Source organism: Hirundo rustica, chromosome 2 (assembly GCF_015227805.2).
Source record: "Hirundo rustica isolate bHirRus1 chromosome 2, bHirRus1.pri.v3, whole genome shotgun sequence".
Taxonomy (NCBI): Eukaryota; Metazoa; Chordata; class Aves; order Passeriformes; family Hirundinidae; genus Hirundo; species Hirundo rustica.
In genome coordinates, this window is record NC_053451.1 from 90601959 (window position 1) to 90620801 (window position 18843).

The window sequence follows — 18843 nt, forward strand, 5'->3', positions numbered from 1 at the left end:
TCGCTGCTGTAGGGCTAAACCCTAACCTGGACTCACAGGTGAGAGAAAGAGACTGGTATCATCAGGGCATTACCCAGATCAGCTCCTCCCAAATCCCAAGTACCGTTCAGCCCATTCCAAATACTTGCAGCCCATTTTAACAAATAATCAACAGATGAAAGCCTCTTTCCATTGTAGCCATTAGGTGGTAACATTACCTAATAAAAAGGTCACTGTCCTTCATCCAGGAACAGTACTTCAGATCTGCCATGCAGGATGTGAACACGTGTTAAACCAGGACAACATACTTTAAAGCAAAAATCACTGTGGTCCTCTTTAAAATAAAAAAGGAACCAGACACAAAGATTTATAATAGCAGATCTTGAAAGAGAAGGAGGTGAAATAATTTTGTGTTGGTTTTGGTAAAAGTAATTGATTGAATTGCTCATTTCAACTTGAAGAATTACATTTTCAGAATTCCTCTTTCTGAAACTGATTAACTTTCAGATTAAAGTTGCTATCTGGTCTGACCCAGAAACTGAGTGATCTGACCCACACCATGACTGCCTTGCCCACAAGGATATTTTTGATGAAAGGGAAACAACCTGCCGGAGATAGATGGCAGGCAGCATCTTAGTTCCTCTGTGCCATCCTCCGTGGCAGGAGTTCCAGAACAAAAGAGCAATTGTGCCAGTGCCTAGAGGAGCAAGCAGGGACTCCAGAGGCCTGTCTACATTAACAAGTACAGTCACATTCTTCTGCTTGGCTGATGGAGAGCCAGCATGGGTTCAGGAGTTGCGCAGTCCTACTAGCACAAGGAGAGCTAATGTGGGCTGGGTCAGGCCCCATGCCGTGATTTATGATCAGAGACCAGCAGCCTTCCTTTCTGTCACTCACCAAACACAGGCCCAGGAGAGAAAAGAGATGGGGATGAAATGCCCACCTTTCCAGCAGAGCCACATTTTTGTACAAGGGTGTTTTGTGATATCCAGGCATAGAGTGGGATTTAATCTTTCTGAGATAAATGGGATTCCATAGGGCTCTTGTGATTAAAAATGTATGTGTGCATGAATACCTGCAGGGTGGGTACCTAAATGGGTAAAAAATCTCTCCTCAGATTTCCATAGCCCACAGCCACCCGCCCTTTGAAGTCACTGGCATCCAGGGACAGCTGGGTGCAGTGGGGCTTCACAGGGGAAGATTAAAGGTGTCACCATCTCTTACTCAGCAGCAGCACAGAGAGAGTACAGAGAGTGCATTGTCCTGGAAACACACTGAACTGTAAATCAGAGAGGTAATCCAACAATAGATGAGCAGAGGCACTGGCTTGTTCACAGGCAGGGCATTGGTGAAACTGGGAAGAACAAATGTAAAGCAGAGCCAGCAAGAGTGGCCACGGATCAGATCAAGAGAGGTGTAAGGTCATATGTGATAAGGTCAGGAAGACAAGTGAGGTTTCTGTTCTAATAACCTGAGAATCATGGTCCAAGCTGCGATGCACTGCATGTTACTAAGGCTCCCAAGGGCTCATGTTTGACCTGAGGAGAGAGAAGTCACCTGCCCTCTGCTGTGGGTTACTCTGCCATATTTTGTATTTTGACTGTTTGGGCAGATGTTTTGCATCCCGTGGGCCTGCCTTGGGCAGGCTGGCAGTGCTGCTGAAAACTGCAGCCCATGTGATTCCTACCTGCCTGAGAAGGCAGGCAAGCAGGCAGGGGACAGCAGGTTGTTTTGTTTATGCTGAAAATGTCTGGTATGCCCCAGGCAATTTCTAGCTCCTCTGCTTTGAAACGCTGTCTTCACACTGAGCCAAGGGTGGCAGCAGCTCTCTGGGATGTTCCCCTTTTCCTTCCTTATGAAAATGCACCCACTTTCCCCCATTTCAAATAAAACCTCCATATTTTTACAGCACATGCTGGGTAGGTTCGTGCTGTGTTCCTGTGGGTCTCTGAGGCTCCTGGCTGTGCTGGTGAGGTTGCAGTGGAGATGCACAGGGCTTGCCCTGCTGCCCAGGCTGTCCAGCATTGCTCCTGGTGCTGTGGGGACTGAGGCACACGGACAGAAACCTTGGGCAGACCTATTACAGATTCACCTGTCACTGTCTCAGGCTCTTTGCTCCTCAGAGGGCGAACCTGTTCTGCTAGTAAACTTCCCTGCACAGACCGAAATCCACTCTGGAACATGCCCACATTTAACCGGCGACATCGCAAAGGAGTCATGATGATACTCGTTTGTCCTGCAGGGACCAGCTTTAGGCACTGCCAAAGCCTCAAATGCAAGACAGGAGAAGGAAGAAATCAGGTGGGTTGGGATTTGTGTGGAGTCAGATTGTCTCTCTGCAGCCACCTGCTCTGGGGACAGTGCTTACCAAGCAACGAGCTGCACCAAACCAACTTCCTTGTGAAGCCTGAGGAAGGAAATAATGCTGTCATGACGAGGGTTTGGTGGAGGGCCCATGGAGGCATGGCAACCAGAACTGAGCTTCTGGAATTACTGTTGGACACTCTTCAGGGAAGGGCTGGATCACTGGGAACGGTGGTCACTGGTGACACAATGTAGCACAAGCTCAGATAGCTTTTTTAAATATATGAGTAACACCCACACCCTGAGAAAGCCTAAAGTTTGGGCGAAAGAACAGGAATGTGTACAAATTAGGACAGCAATAATCTGTAGGAAAAGGGATGCTGAAACCCATTAAATTTAAGGGTTTTGAGACTGCATTTCGTAATCTTTGAGTGGTGCAACTTGTTTGTTGGGTGGGTTCGAGGGTTTTTTGTGTGTGTTCAGGGGTTCTTTATGAGAGTGTGTGTGCAGTCTGGATGTGAACAATAAAGTAAGGCAATGAACACAGGTTAAAAAATAGCTCAGAAATAAGAGTTCAAAAAAACCCCCAATATTCTGATACATAAAAAATAAGTATTCCAAATTACAGCAGTAAAAGAAAGAATTATTTGAATGAAATTAGGCCATGTCATAAAGACAGGTATTAATGTACTACAGTCCATCTCCACCTCCCTTGCTGCTAAATATGACACACAGTCTTGTTATATGCTTCCAAGTTTATCCTAAAATTATGCTGGAGGCAGTGGAAGAGAGAAAGGAGAAGAATTTCTTAGAGAGAGAATGTTTTTATCCCTCTGTGGAAAGGAAGCAGCCATGATCCGATAACGTTGCTGGACTAATCTGCTTCTCACTGTGCTTACCAGAGCAGTAAGATAAATTCTGCAGTGAGGGCAGCAAAATACTGTCAGTCAGTGAAGGGAGGAGGATGGACAGACCGACAGACACCATTTCTTATCTGGCAGGCTCAGACAGAAGCTGAGAAAAATATAAGCAGTATCCAAGCTGGAGAAAAAAATCCCAACAACTTGATTTTAAGCTCTTTTCTATGGAAAATATGAGCTCTAATATTTATTACTAAAATAGACCAAAGAAATAGTGCAACCGGTTGAGATAGGATGGCTGAGATGTGTCCCCAACCAGGTACTGAGGACAATGAGACTCACAGTTGGCAACAAATAAAGTTTTCCTGAGGAAAAGGTGTTTGCCCTGGGACTTGGGGTTGGTCCTGCCACTGTCAGGACCTCTCTGGGGCAGTGGAAGAAATAGTATGAAACTCAAAATATTTTGGAAAGAACTGACTGACAATCTAAATATTCTTCCTTCTGTTTGGAAGGAAAACACAGCTCCTGCAGTTTTCTTGGAACAGGCTGCAGAAAATGTTTTGGAGTGCCAAGTACCTCTGCCCTAAGGCAAGCAACCTGGACAATATGGCTGGGAGTTTTATAAAAACCTTATTAGCAGAAAGTAATAATTTTCTGGGTGTTAGGAACACTGTTCAGTGCTGCCATGGTCTTGAGCAAATGGATTATTTTAGTAGACTGGTAAAATCTACACGGTGCTTATTTGTAAAAGATAAAGTGTCATCTCCTGCTCTCCCTGGCAAATTTCCATCTTATCTATTTGCCTATTAAGTTATGCTGACTTTGAGCCTCGTTATTTTATCCTAAGTCTCATTATATTTGAAGGGGGGTTTTCTTGGAAATCCAACTTTGGGAGACCTGTGATCATATAAGTATTTATTCTACATTGTATTTAAGAATATTACTGTGTTGAAGCACTTAAAATCATGAATCATAATAAAGAAAGAGGGAAAGAAATCAATATCAATCTTTTTACTGTATTTTTTCTTGTGCTTGGAATTACTGAATATCCTTGAATATCCATTACTGATATTATCTCTTACATTTTAATGAACAAACCACAGTTATCTCAACAGCTACTGTGATGAGAGGCAAAAGCAGAGGAGTCTCTGCTATTCAGAGATCTCTGTACAAAATTTGAGGCAAGATGTAGAATATTAATAATAATAATAATAATAATAGTAAGAGTAATAATAGTAATAATAGTAATAGTAAAACACTTAAAAATTCAGGATGCTTTGAGCCAGAGATTTCCCCCTTCCCCATTTAGTTCATATCAGTTAAAGAGCCACACATGCCTACACTATTTCAGGCAGCTTAAGTTTAAACCTCTGGTCTTAAAACCAATATACATAAACTCAGATGTCACAGAGACGAAACGGGGTAGCCTGAGTAGTCACCAAACCTGCTGCAAATTGAAGAGCTATTTGAAAACCTAGAGCCTTCTTTGCTTACTCTGAAAAACATACACTAAGTCCTGCAGGCTCCAAAGACAAAGCTGGCGAGTAGCAGACTCAGCTACCAGAATTTTTCCAGTGAGCTCCTTGGCTTGCTCCTGCTTGTGCATTCTTGAAGTCAGGTTCAGAGTGGTTTCTATTGGACTGCTCCCAAATTTTTGCCTCAGGCTTGCAAGACTGTAGTCCTCAGTCTAACCCCATGCTGGGATAGTAATGAACCCACCAGTTTCATCCTGCTATCCTGCTGCAGGCATCCCTGCAATTCATGGTCTTTGTTACGCTGAGAGGCTTGATGGAGTTTACACCATGCGTGAAAGGGGCCCTGCTCACTGCTCCTCATTCCAGAGCTGTCTGGGGAACAGTCCTGCTGACAGCATTGATTAACATCTTTCAATAAAATTTCGACATCAAGGGTCTACTGCTGTCACCAGTGGTGATGAAAGACATTTAACCAAATGGCATCATTAGTGCAGACTTGCTTACCTGATGCCCTTGAGGATCCTGCCCAACTGCACCAGCAGAGACATTCCAGCACCAGTGTGCCAATGGAGGCAAATCAAGCCCTAAAACAAGCCTTAAACACCTCCATACATAGAATTACACAGAACCACTAGATTGGAAGAGACCTTTACGATCATTGAGTCCAACCCATGCCCTAACACCTCAACTAAATCATGGCACCAAGTGCCACATCCAATCTTTTTTTAAACACACCCAGGGATGGTGACTCTACCACCTCCCCAGGCAAACCATTCCAGTACTCAATCACTCTTTCCTTAAAAAACTTTTCCCTAATGTCCAACCTATATTTCCCTTGGTGCAGCCAGACTGTGTCCTCTTGTTCTGTCTGCTGTTTGGTGAAAGAGACCAACCCCCAGCTGACAACCACCCTTCAGGAAGCTGCAGAGAGTGATAAGGTCACCTCTGAGTCTCCTTTTCTCCAGGCTAAACAACCCCATCTCCCTCAGCCATTCCTCCCAGGGTTTGTGTTCCAAGCCCCTCACCAGCCTCGTTGCCTCCTCTGGACGGGCTCAAGCATCTCAACGTCCTTCCTAAACTGAGGGGACAGAACTGGACACAGCACTCGAGGTGTGGCCTCACCAGTGCAGAGTACAGGGGAAGAATGACCTCCCTGCTCCTGTCACACCATTCCTGATCCAGGCCAGGATGCCATTGGTCCTCTTGGCCACCTGGGCACACTGCTGGCTCATGTTCAGCTGCTGTCACCAGCACCCCCAGGTCCCTTTCCTCCTGGGCACTGTCCAGCCACACCGTCCCCAGGCTGTAACGCTGCAGGGGGTTATTGTGGCCAAAGTGCAGGATTCGGCGCTTGGACTTATTAAACATCATCTTACTGGACTCTGCACATCCATCCAACTGTTCCAGGTCTCTCTGCAGAACCATCCTGTCTTCCAACAGGTTGAAACACGCTCCCAGCTTAGTGTCATCTGCAAATTTACTAATGAAAGACTCCATGCCTTCATCCATGTCATCAATAAAAATATTGAACAGAACTGGCCCCAGCACAGACCCCTGAGGGACACCACTGGTGACTGGCCCCAGCAGGATGCTGCACCGTTCACCACCACGCTCTGAGCCCGGCCACCCAGCCAGTTCCTAACCCAGCACAGAGTGCTCCTGTCCAAGCCGTGGGCTGCCAGCTTATCCAGGAGTGTGCTGTGGGAGACAGTGTCAAAGGCCTTGCTGAAATCCAAATAGACAACATCCACAGCCTTCCCTACATCCACCAGGCGGGTCACCTGGTTATAGAAGGAGACCAGTTTGGTCAAACATGACCTACCCCTCCTAAACTCACACTGGCTGGGTCTGATACCCTGGCCATCCTGTAAGTTCTGTGTGATGACACTCAGTATAAACTGTTCCATCTTGCCAGGTACTCAGGTCAGACTGACTGGTCTGTAATTACCAGGATCCTCCCTCCCACCCTTTTTGTGAATGGGTGTCACATTGGCCAGTTTCCAGTCATCTGGAACCTCACCAGTGAGCCAGGACTGTTGGTAAATGATGGAGAGTAGTTTAGCAAGTTCATCTGCCAGCTCCCTCCTCACCTTGGGGTGGATCCCATCTGGGCCCATAGATTTTATGAACACCCAGGTGGCTCAGTAGTTCTCTGACTGTCTCCTCCTGGATAACAGGGGGACCATTCTGCTCCCTGACACCATCTACAGCCCAGGAGGACAGTTGTCCTGAGGACAACGCTGTCTTCCCACTAAAGACTGAGGCAAAGGAGGCATTAAGCACTTCCACCTTTGCCCCATCTGCAGTTGCTAAGCATCCATCCTGCATCCAATAGAGAACAAAGGTTGGTCACACTCTTCCTTTTGCTGTTAATATATTTACAAAAACATTTTTTATTATCCTTCACAAAAGTTGCCAAATTAAGTCTAACTGAGCTTTGGCCTCTCTAATTTTTTTCCTACATGCCTCAACAACCCCCTTAAATATTTCCTGAGAGACCTGACCCTCCTTCCAAAGATGGTACATCCTCTTTTTATTCCTAAGTTCCTTCAAAACCTCTTTGCCCATCCAGACATTTACCTGTTGACTCATCTTTCGGCACACAGGGACATTCTGTTCCTGTGCCCTCAAAATCTCTGTTTTGAAGCACTCCCATCTTTCCTGAACTCCTTTGCTTTTAAGGGCTGCTTCCCAAAGAACTATCTCCAAATAAGTCTCCTAAGTAGGCCAAAGTCTGCCCTCCAGAAGTCTAAGGTAAAAGTCTATTGATGTTCCTCCCGATTTCACCAAATATCAAGAATTCTGTAATTTCACAATGACTGTGCCCCAAGCGGCTTCCAACCACTACACCTCCCACCAGCCCGTCTCTATTTGCAAACAACAGATCTAATATAGTCCCTCCTCCTCACTCACCAGCTGTGACAAAAAGTTGTCCTCCACACACTCTAAGAACCTCCTGGACTGCCTCTTTTCTGCTGTATTAAATTTCCTGCAGAGGTTTGGTAGATTAAAGTCACCTACAAGAACGAGAGCTGGTGATCCTGGTGATGCTGAAGAAAGGGAGGTTTTAAAGGAAACACTGTCACTGCTGATGGAGAGATCTCAGGAAAGCGCTGCAGTTTTCCAGCAACTGTGGTTTTTCATGGTAAATAACAGAACAGGGCATCTCAATAAACTTGGATATTCACTCGGGGGTAAATACTTGGAATAACAATGCAGTAGTTGCAAGCTCAGCAGAAAAATATGTGTCTTACTACAATACTAGGGCAAGATTGCCTTATGTCCTTAAAACAACCTGAAAAGAAATAGAGGTTGCCACTGGGAAAATATCAGTCACCTTTCACCCCTGCCTCTGAAAAGAAGTGCTGTTATGTTTTTCCTACTTTATGTCAAAAACTTCTGTCCCCTGAACTGAGAAAGTGACCTCTTCTTGAAGACACAGCATTCAGTTTAAACTTGAGTGTTATAGTCTTCTGTCAATCACTTCTTCCATCACTAGAGCAATGAATTTCTACAATAACCTTGTACTTGAGTCAATCTCTTCTCTGGGTTTCACAAGATTGCATTTTATCCCAGCAGTTTCTTGAGTCATCATGATGTGTCTGGTATCCAGAAGGATTCTGTGCTTTATATTTCCTTGGCTGAGAGGCACAAAGCACCTCAAGTTCTGCAGAGCCCCAGCTCCCACACAAGGCTTGTTACAAACCAACCAGCTGAACAAAACACCCTTTGCCATTACCAATATAGCAGTAAACCATGAATATTCATGAGTTATTGCCCTGGTTTTATAAATTAACTCCATCACAGCTTTTCCATGTAGTCTTGCATATGTGCTCTTCCCTTCTAGCTTCTAGCTATATTCTGCAAATAACTATCCCAAAAGCTCTGGTGTTTTTAGCAAACAGGCCGCCAGTGTTAACCTGATGAAAGAGTGCATTGATTCAGGAGAAGGGGCATTTGCTCCAACACACAGTGCTGTCTGCTGGCAGGTGAAGCATGGGGCTACAGGGAAAAACCACTGGAACACAGTGTCAGAAAAGACAAACAAGTTCCGGTTCACATCTGCGTGGGAGTTGAGCTGGGACCCCAGCCTCCTATGGAAGTGTTTCCATCAAAAGGGTTGGGAAGGTGCTGCTCCCTCCTTCTCTCTCTCTGCGTGGGAAGATGTGGCTCCTGCAGAGAGCAAGAGGCACTTTGGGGGGAGCTGTTGATCGGCTTTGACACTGCCACTTGGCCTGGGATAACAGAATCATAGCATGGTTTGGGTCGGAAGCGATGTTAAAGATGATCTCGTTCCAACCCCTCCCCACCATAAGCAGGGACACCTTCCCAAAGACCAGGCTGCTCAGACAGCCCCAACCAACCTGGCCTTGAACACTTCCACGGATGGGACATCCAGAACTTCTCTGGGCAAGTAGTTCCAGAGTCTCACCACCCCCACAGTAAAGAATTTCTTCCTAATATCTAAACTAAACCTTATCCCTTATCCTATCACTTCATGTCCTTGTAACAACTCCTTACAAAAAGGATGAGCAGAGATGCCTGAGGTTTAGCTCAGGGGTGCTGGGGGATGAAGGGCAGAAAGGGAAAAGCTTTGAGTGAAGATTCAAGTGATTTTTTTCAGAAGAGGAAAGATGTGTGGGGCAAACAAGAGTGATTTCCTGAGGCAGCATTCAGGCTGGGGCTGGGACACTGCTGAGGTACCAGCCCACTCTGGTGATTCTTCTGCATTTTACAGGGAGTTGGTGAAGCCAGCCATGGGGTCCGGTCCCATCCCCACGATCTGCTGTGCCTCTGTGGGTTCCACATCTCATCACAGGGAGCTGCCACACCACTGCACAGCTCCTTCACCATGCACTCGTGGCTATGTAGATATATACACACGCATATTCAATGTACATATTTATATACTATTGCAATATATAGAGTATGCACTCTGTGTGCATGTGTGTATTCATCTGCAACTGATCTGGAACAGATCCTTCTATCACGGAGCCAAGGCCCCAGCACTTGCCAGATTTCTCACAAGTAGTTTACAGAGGGAGCCCTGCTCTCCCTTGCTCTCTGCTGGCACAGGTTCAGCAGAAGGTGAGATGCTCATTTTGGTCTCCTGGGTGCTGTGGGTCTCTGCTGCGAGGGAAGAGAGAGGTTTTTGTCTGAGGATGGGTAAGGAATTCATTATGAATTCATCTCGGGTGTTTCTGGCATCTGCAGGGGAAGGAACTGATAGAAGATTAATTCGCGAAGGGGAGGTTTTAGTCCGAATTAGAAAAAGGCAAGAGTAAGTTTAGGCGCCATTAGAAAAAGGCAAGAGTAAGTTTAGGCGCCATTAGTTATGAAACTGCTGAGCAAGGGGTCTTAGTTTGTGAGTTTGGCTTTTGGTCCCTGAGTTCTCACAAGAAACTAAAATTGTCTAAATATGTAGAAAATTGTCTAAATATGTAGAAAAAAAAATCCGAATTATCTTTAAAGCTAATCAGCTAAAACGCATTGTGATTATCTGTGGGTTTGGGTGGTGGGAGGAAGGGAGACAGAGAAAACTGTGATAAATGTGCTAAAGTTAATTCGTGTTATCAAATTATACAAGGTAAATGTTGAACTGTATAAAATATGAATGTTAGAAATGTGTTCAAATGTACATAAAGTAAAGGTAAAATGTAGAAACTAAAAATTAGAAATTTCCTGGCTTGGGAAGCACAGGAGGGACACGAGGAAAGTATGATTGGAATTACCAGAGAGGGGGCCTTGAAACTATTGCTGCCGGGAATCCCTGAAAGGAAACAAAGAACCACGGAAGAAGAAGATACAAGTCCGGAGACCAAGATAATCACTTCAGATGGATATCTCTACTCGTCTCCGCTGAAATTAACATATACACGACACACCCGGACCCGATCATCAACAGCATTGTTCCACCCTACCGGTCTATTCAGACCTCCGATACCAGGACTTGAATAATTAATGAAGACGCCTCGGAGAGGATAACGTCAGAATTTCGGACTTCACTCCGCGATCTTGTGTATAAAAAGGGACAGCCGGAGACCAGAAATTGTGAACTTGGGGGGGATACCAGGCTGACAGAGCTTGTTATCCGCGTTCACCCGGCACCGATCCCGGGCTCGGCGCTGTCCTTTTAAATTGTGGCTTTCCGAGACTGATATTTTGTCTCAAAATAAAATTCTAAATTTTGATACTTTGAATTTGGTCGATCTTATTTATAACAATTCTGGTGACCCCGACGTGATTGGAGTGATACCGGGACCCCCGAGGGACCCCCGTCTCTGACCAGGAGGCGCACCGCTGAATTCAGCGGCCTGGCGGAACTGGGGTATCCGGGAGGAACCGATCAACCACACGACGAACGAAACAGCGAAAGCCACATTTAAAAGGGAGATAGGCGAGGTCAGAGCTCTCGGGGAACTCGGGGAGGTTTTTTCTTTGGAAGCAGAACCTCCGGAGCCGCGGTGAAGAAATCTACTCATAAAAATCTACGTGCACGAAGAATCCACGCAGGAAAAGGATCGTAAGTATTGCGTGGTTGAGTGGGGAGTGACCGAGCGTGTGAGTGAGACGTGATTTTATCACGAAGCGAGTGGGACCCCAAAATCGCAGTTCCATAGTCCCGCGAGGGGCGTGGTCGGTTGCGGGGGAAGCGAAAGTTTCGGGGGTAAAACGCACCTCACACGTTAAGCCCTGAAAACTCGGGGAGTTTTCGGAAAGGGGGGTCGGTCACAGGAAGGCTGGGAGGGAAGGTTACGTCCTTACAAGAGTTCCGGGGACTGGTAAACCTTCCAGCCTTGGACCAGGGACGGTCCGGGAAGGAAGTAAGGAGAAGAGAGCTCGCATACACCAGAGGAAACCCGGGGGGGGAGCGATCACCCACAAAGGGCTAGTATCTGGTAAACTCACACCATGGGACAGACAAAAAGCAAAGCTAGCAAAAGGAATCTTAGGAAACCAAAGCGGGGAACCGGTAAAGGAATCCCTGAAATCCCAGTTGAGAGCCCTCTGGGATGGATGTTAGAACATTGGGAAGAATGCCCCATAAGGGAGGGAAAATCCAAGAAACGGATGGTGCATTTTTGCATAGAAGTATGGGGTGGGGTAGAAATACGGGATCACGTAATTTGGCCCGTGTTTGGAACATTTGAAGAATGGATATGTAAGGCACTGGTACGTTATGTCGGAGAAAAGGGAACTGTGGAAGAACGGGAATATGCGGGGGTCTGGGGTAGAATTGATGCAAAATTACTACCCATAAGGATAAAGGACCCTGCCGATGTTTCCGGGGATAAGTGGGAACCTTTAGACAACTTGCCTCCACCTTACATAGTACCCTCACCCCCTCCCCTCCCTGAGCAGAACAATCCACAGAACCCGGGGAGATTGGGACCCCCTCTGGGACGGAGGATTCCTATATCCCCGTCTCTCCCCTCTGCCCCTCCGTTGGAGTCACGAACAGTGGCCCCGGTCCCACCGGTCGGGCTCCCTCCCCCGCTAGAACCTGTACAAGCCACTCAGTCACTGGGAAAAGGTACACAAAGTACAGACACCCCTGCGCCAGCCCGAGATGACCTGTTGCCTGATCTAGATCTGGCGGCTTTCTTTAATTCTCCTGAAAACACACAGCAGGGTTGGGCAGAAGCAAAACACTCACCTCCCGCTAGGAGGACTAGGAGACAACTAAAGAGGATGAATGAGACGGAGAGTGAAGGGGAAGGTGAAAGAGCAAATCTTTTCCCCTTAAGGGAAATTCCCACTGCTCCCGGAATTATCGGGTACGTAAACGTCCCGATTAATACCAGTGACGTGAGAGCCTTTAAGAAGGAGATGGGAAAACTTATGGATGACCCTTTAGGGGTCTCCGAAAGACTAGATGAATTCTTAGGAACTAGCATCTATTCGTATGAAGATCTTACAGCTATTCTCAGATCTTTGTTCAATACGGAGGAAAGGGAAATGATCAGACAAGCGGGGATACGGGAATGGGAACGGAGGAACCCTCAGAGCACTCCTGGAGATCAGAAATGGCCAAGCCAAGATCCCCGATGGAATGCTCAAACTGAGGAGGGTAGGAGAAGCATGATTGATATGAGGAACATCATCATACAGGGAATAAGGGAGGCCGTGCCCCGGGGACAAAATCTGAGCAAGGTCTTTGGGGAATGTCAAGGGAAAGATGAGACCCCCACAGAATGGTTGGAAAGGTTGAGAAAAAGCCTCCAGATATACTCTGGGACAGACCCTGATTCTCCCGTGGGGGAGGTACTTTTAAAAACCCAATTTGTAGCAAAATCATGGGAGGACATCAGGAAAAAGCTGGAAAAGATTGAGGGGTGGCAGGAGAAGGGATTGCAGGAATTACTGCGGGAAGCCCAGAAAGTCTACATGAGAAGGGACGAGGAAAAACAGAAAATACAGGCTAGGGTGTTAGTAGCTGCAGTAAGGGAAGCCCAGAAACAGGAACGCCCACAAGCTTCGGAGAAACCCTTAAGGAAAGCACCTCCGAGGGGAGCCACACGCCCGCAAAAGGGGACTTCAGGAAAATGGATAGAGGGAATGGAATGTTTCTATTGTAAAAAGAAGGGACATATGAAAAAAGATTGTCCAAAGAAGATGAGAGATGAGAAGATGTTCCGGGAGGACTAGGGAAGTCAGGGGCTCTATCTTTTGGGGTCCATAACATCAGGAGAGCCCTTGATAACATTGAAATAGGACCCCAGGGAACAAAAATGGATTTTTTGGTAGATTCAGGGGCTGAGAGAAGTACATTCAAGCAGCTGCCCCCAGGATGCCGAGTAAGTAAAGATTCTATGGTAGTTATAGGAGCTAAAGGGGAGCCATTCAAGGTACCTATAGTTAAGAATGTGGAAATAGAATCAGAGAATAAAATTTGTTTGGGAGATATGTTGCTAGTAGAAGAGGCTGATTACAACCTGCTGGGTAGGGATTTGATGGTTGCACTGGGGATCAACCTCATCATAAGGAATTCACAGATTACGGTTAGTATATATAAACTAACCTGTGAAGATGAGGACAAAATTAACCCCAAGGTATGGCACACAGGGAAGGAAGCGGGGAAATTGGCTATGGAACCTATATCAATTGAGATTGAAAAGCCTGAGGATCCCATAAGGATCAGGCAGTACCCAATCCCTCTAGAAGGGAGGCGGGGGCTGAAACCTATAATAGAGGATTTGATCAAAAAAGGCATATTGGAGCCGTGTATGTCCAGACACAATACCCCAATACTGGCCGTTAAAAAGGGAGATGGGAATTATAGGTTAGTGCAAGATTTAAGAGCCATAAATGAAAGAACAAGAACTCGGTTCCCTGTAGTGGCTAACCCCTACACCCTTCTGAATAGGATCTCCCCGAGAGATACTTGGTACAGTGTTATAGACCTAAAGGATGCATTTTGGACCTGCCCTTTAGCTGAAGGCAGCAGGGATTTTTTTGCATTCCAATGGGAGGATCCAGACACTAACCGGAAACAACAGTTAAGGTGGGCCTCACTTCCCCAAGGATTCGTGGACTCCCCAAATTTATTTGGACAAGCATTGGAAAAGTTGCTAAGTCAGTTCTCCCCTAGGAAAGGGACCAAGATTTTACAATATGTAGATGATCTACTGGTGGCTGGTGAAACAGAGGAAGGTGTAAGAGAATGCACTATTGATTTGTTAAACTTTTTAGGGGAAAAGGGATTAAAGGTAGCAAAACAAAAGTTACAGTTCACAGAATCTGGGGTGAAATACTTAGGGCATTGGTTAGTAAAAGGGAAAAAGAAATTGGACCCTGCAAGGGTAGCTGGAATCATAGAACTGCCCCCCCCTAAAACCAAAAGACAAGTACGTCAGCTATTGGGGCTGTTAGGTTATTGTAGGCAGTGGATAGAAGGATATAGTGAAAAAGCAAAATTTTTGTATGAAAAATTAACTGCAGAGAGGATAAAATGGACAGAACAGGATGATAAGGAATTAGAGCGATTAAAGGGTGCTTTGGTGACTGCCCCAGTATTGAACCTCCCAGATATCAATAAGAAATTCCAATTATTTGTGAATGTAGAAAACCACACAGCACATGGGGTATTGACACAAGAATGGGCTGGGGATAGGAAGCCTGTAGGTTACCTTTCAAAATTGTTGGACCCTGTAAGCAGGGGATGGCCTACATGTTTACAGGCGATAGTAGCAGTTGCCTTATTGATAGAAGAAGCCAAAAAGATTACTTTTGGGGCTCCCATCACAGTTTACACTCCACATAATGTAAGAACTATTTTACAACAAAAAGCTGAAAAATGGCTCACAGATGCCAGATTGTTGAAGTATGAGGCCATTCTCCTTCATGCTCCAGAATTAGAATTAAGGACAACACAAGCAAGTAATCCTGCTGGGTTCCTGTTTGGGGAAGCTTCATCAGAGCCTATACACAACTGTATAGACCTAGTAGAATTACAAACAAAAATTAGGGAAGATCTGGAGGACGAGGAGCTCGAAGAAGGGGAAAAATGGTTTGTAGATGGGTCAGCCAGGGTTATAGAAGGGAAAAGAAAATCAGGATATGCAATTATAGATGGGAAAACTGGGGGAGTGATAAAGTCAGGCCCCTTGGGCACTTCATGGTCAGCTCAGGCATGTGAATTGTATGCTGTGTTGCAAGCACTCAAAGGACTTAAAGGAAAAATAGGAACTATTTTCACTGACTCAAAGTATGCGTTTGGGGTAGTGCATACCTTTGGGAAAATCTGGGAGGAAAGAGGACTGGTGAACACTAGAGGAAAAGGGTTAATACATGAGGATCTAATAAGGCAAATTCTCAAGGCAGTAAGGGAACCAAAAGCTATTGCAGTGGTATATGTAAAGAGTCACCAGGCTGGACTACAGTTCAGAATACGTGGGAATAATTTGGCTGATCAGGAAGCCAGGAAAGCAGCTCTCCTAACCCTGGATACCCTGGAAAGCAGGACAGAAAATTTTGGAGAAGGTTCTCCTCATCCCACAGAAAAGGAGATTGAGGATTTCAAGAAAATGGGGGGAAATTTAATAGATGGGAAATGGAAATTGACTGACGGTCGAGAATTGATCCCAAAGGCTTATGCAAGGATCATATTAAAAAGATTACATGCACAAACTCATTGGGGAACTCAAGCTTTAGCAGAACAATTTTTGAAATTTTTTGGATGTAAGGGTATCTTCGAGTTAGCCAAGCAGGAGGTTCAGAGTTGCTTGGTCTGCCAGAAAATTAATAAATCAAAGGTCAAACACAATGCATTAGGGGGACGTCCTTTAGCATATCGCCCCTTTGGGAGAATACAAGTGGATTTTACAGAGTTACCAAAAATAGGTAGATATAGATATCTGCTAGTGATAGTAGACCAATTAACACATTGGGTGGAGGCATTCCCTAGCCCTAGGGCTACAGCTCAAACAGTAGCACGGAGATTATTAGAGGAAGTAATTCCCAGATATGGAATCCCTGATTCCATTGATTCAGATCAGGGAACTCATTTTACATCCAAGGTCATAAAAAGCTTAGCAGAGGCTCTGGGAATCAGATGGGAATATCATACCCCATGGCATCCTCAGAGCTCAGGTCAAGTAGAGAGAATGAATCAAACTCTGAAGGCACAATTGTCAAAACTTATGCTAGAAACTAGAATGACTTGGATAAAATGCCTCCCTCTAGCCCTCCTAAACATCAGAACACAACCTCATTCCGGTTCGGGATTATCTCCATTCGAGATGTTGTACGGAATGCCTTATGAGCATGGAATGCCAGTTGGACATCCCCGGGTGGAGGATTGTCAGATCCAGTCTTATATCATTGTGATTAACAAAAATTTGCAGGAACTCCGGAAGCGTGGGTTAATAGCACAAAGCACCCCGCTGGGGTTTGCTATCCACAAGATCCAGCCGGGTGATCAAGTATTGATCAGAGCGTGGAAAGAAGCACCGCTGTCATCGCATTGGGAGGGACCTTTCCTCGTCCTCCTCACAACAGATACTGCCGTGAGAACAGCGGAGAAAGGCTGGACCCATTGCTCCCGAGTGAAAAAGGTGGAACAACACAGCAGCTCTCCGCAGTGGAAAATCACCTCTGCACCTGGGGATTTAAAGCTGAGAATTCACCGGGACACCCAATGACCAGCGCTTATCGGATAAGTTGCACTCAAGCAGGATGTCCCTGCTATCCTTTTGTTCATTTTAAATGCGGGTATTGTGAACAAGTTTGGGTAACTCATTGTGTCCGGGGGGCTAGACCTTGGAATTTGTGTGTACCTTGTTACGAGGAGGAGGTCAGGCTTACCAATCTATTCCTATACGTTGCCACAGAATCGGGATTGTTCGAATTGGATTCTCCTGAGTGGTTCCACTATTACACTAAAGGGTTAAGGGGAGGATTGAATAAAAGGGCGGATCCACTCGTAATTGAGTGCAGGAGAACGTTGAAAGTACCCTGTAGAGGAGATCAAATAAGGAGAACGAGGTGGGAGCAGTACAAGAGGCGATATGCTCAGAGAAGCACCGGCAGGGACCCGGAAGAATATCCCTGCTGCCAAGAAGATGGATTACCCCGCCGCTGGTGGCAACCCAACGGGCGAAGGGTGGAGCAGAGGGATAGGCCTATGGGTAACCCTGGTGATCCTGAGTCAAGCCATGTGCCCCACGAATGGCCTCCACGAACCCCAAGAGGGGATGGGGATGGAAACTAATCTCCCCACGGTCCCTCCAAACCTTACCCGGAACAGAGTTTTGGAATCCAGGGTACGAGTAGACTGGTTTACACCAAAAAGGGGGGAGAATCGTCAGTGGAATGGAGGGGTTAAATTGAACAAATCCAATCACCCGATGGCAACGGCTAGGAAAAGGAGGGAGGTAAGCAGTCTTCCTTTGATCACAACATGCAAAGAATGTAACAAAACTGTGTGGATTGGAGGGAAAAAGGAGAGTACCTTTGTGGGATATCTCCAAGTTAACCCTTTATGTTATGATAAGAGGAAACTGAAGATGTGTGCCTTGAACGGGAAAACATATTGGGTGGGACAAAATGAGAAATTGCAAACAGCTACTTTAGCGAATGGACCTATATTACTCGATATGTTGGGGGAGAATGATGAAAGGGTTTGTTTAAGAATGGATAAAGTTTTCTGCTTTTCCAAGGACGAGGAAGGGTTAGACCCTGAGAACAAGATACAAAAGGTAGCCCTGGAATTTAAACGACAAGAATTGGCAGCTAAGAAAAAGAGAATGGAGCAGGAAAGAATGAGGACATTAAGTGAACAATATGATCAATTGGAAAAACAGTCTAATGATTGGAGTCTGGCTACTTCCAGCAAAAATCTTTTCCTGGATTTGGTACAGGAGATTGCTACCGAGTTAGGGCTAACTAATTGTTGGATCTGCGGAGGACTAAAATCCGCCGAAAGATGGCCATGGAAAGGTGAGAGTTTAACTCCTGAGCAGTTACTAAAATGGGATAATAAAATCTTAAACACTTTAACCCGGCCAGGAGGGTGGACACTGGATGAACGAGTAATAGGGACAATCTGTATTAGTAGGGAAGGGAATGTGTACAGTGATGTAGTGGGATACACCCCTTGTCTATCCACTCTGGCTGTAAATTCCAACAACAGATCCAAAATGTGGCAGCCAGAACCCCCAAACGGGTACTGGGGAAAAGAGAAGCAAGGAAAGTGTAATTGGGTAGAGGAAATTGAACTCTGTTGGCATGAACTCACTAACGCTAACCCATATTACTCCTTAACTGAACTGGTGGAATTTTGGGACAAACCGGAAAATATAGACATTAAATGGAAAGCTCCCAGCGGGATTTATTGGATCTGTGGGAAAAGAGCTTACAGTGAATTGCCCCGGAAATGGAAAGGGTCCTGTACCCTAGGTATGATTAGACCCTCTTTCTTTACACTCCCCAGGACTGGTAGCAATTTGCTAGGGGCCCCTTTGTATGAAACCCTCAGCAGGAGAAAGCGAGAGGTAAAGAAAGGACTCCCACAAGTGGGAGGGAATCAGAAATGGGGAGAGGAAGAATGGCCTGCAGAGCGCATCATAGAATACTATGGTCCAGCCACCTGGGCACAGGATGGAAGTTGGGGTTACAGGACCCCAGTATACTTATTGAACCGGCTAATCAGGCTACAGGCTGTAGTAGAAATAGTGTCTAACCACACTTCAGACGCCCTGGAATTGTTAGCCAAACAACACTCA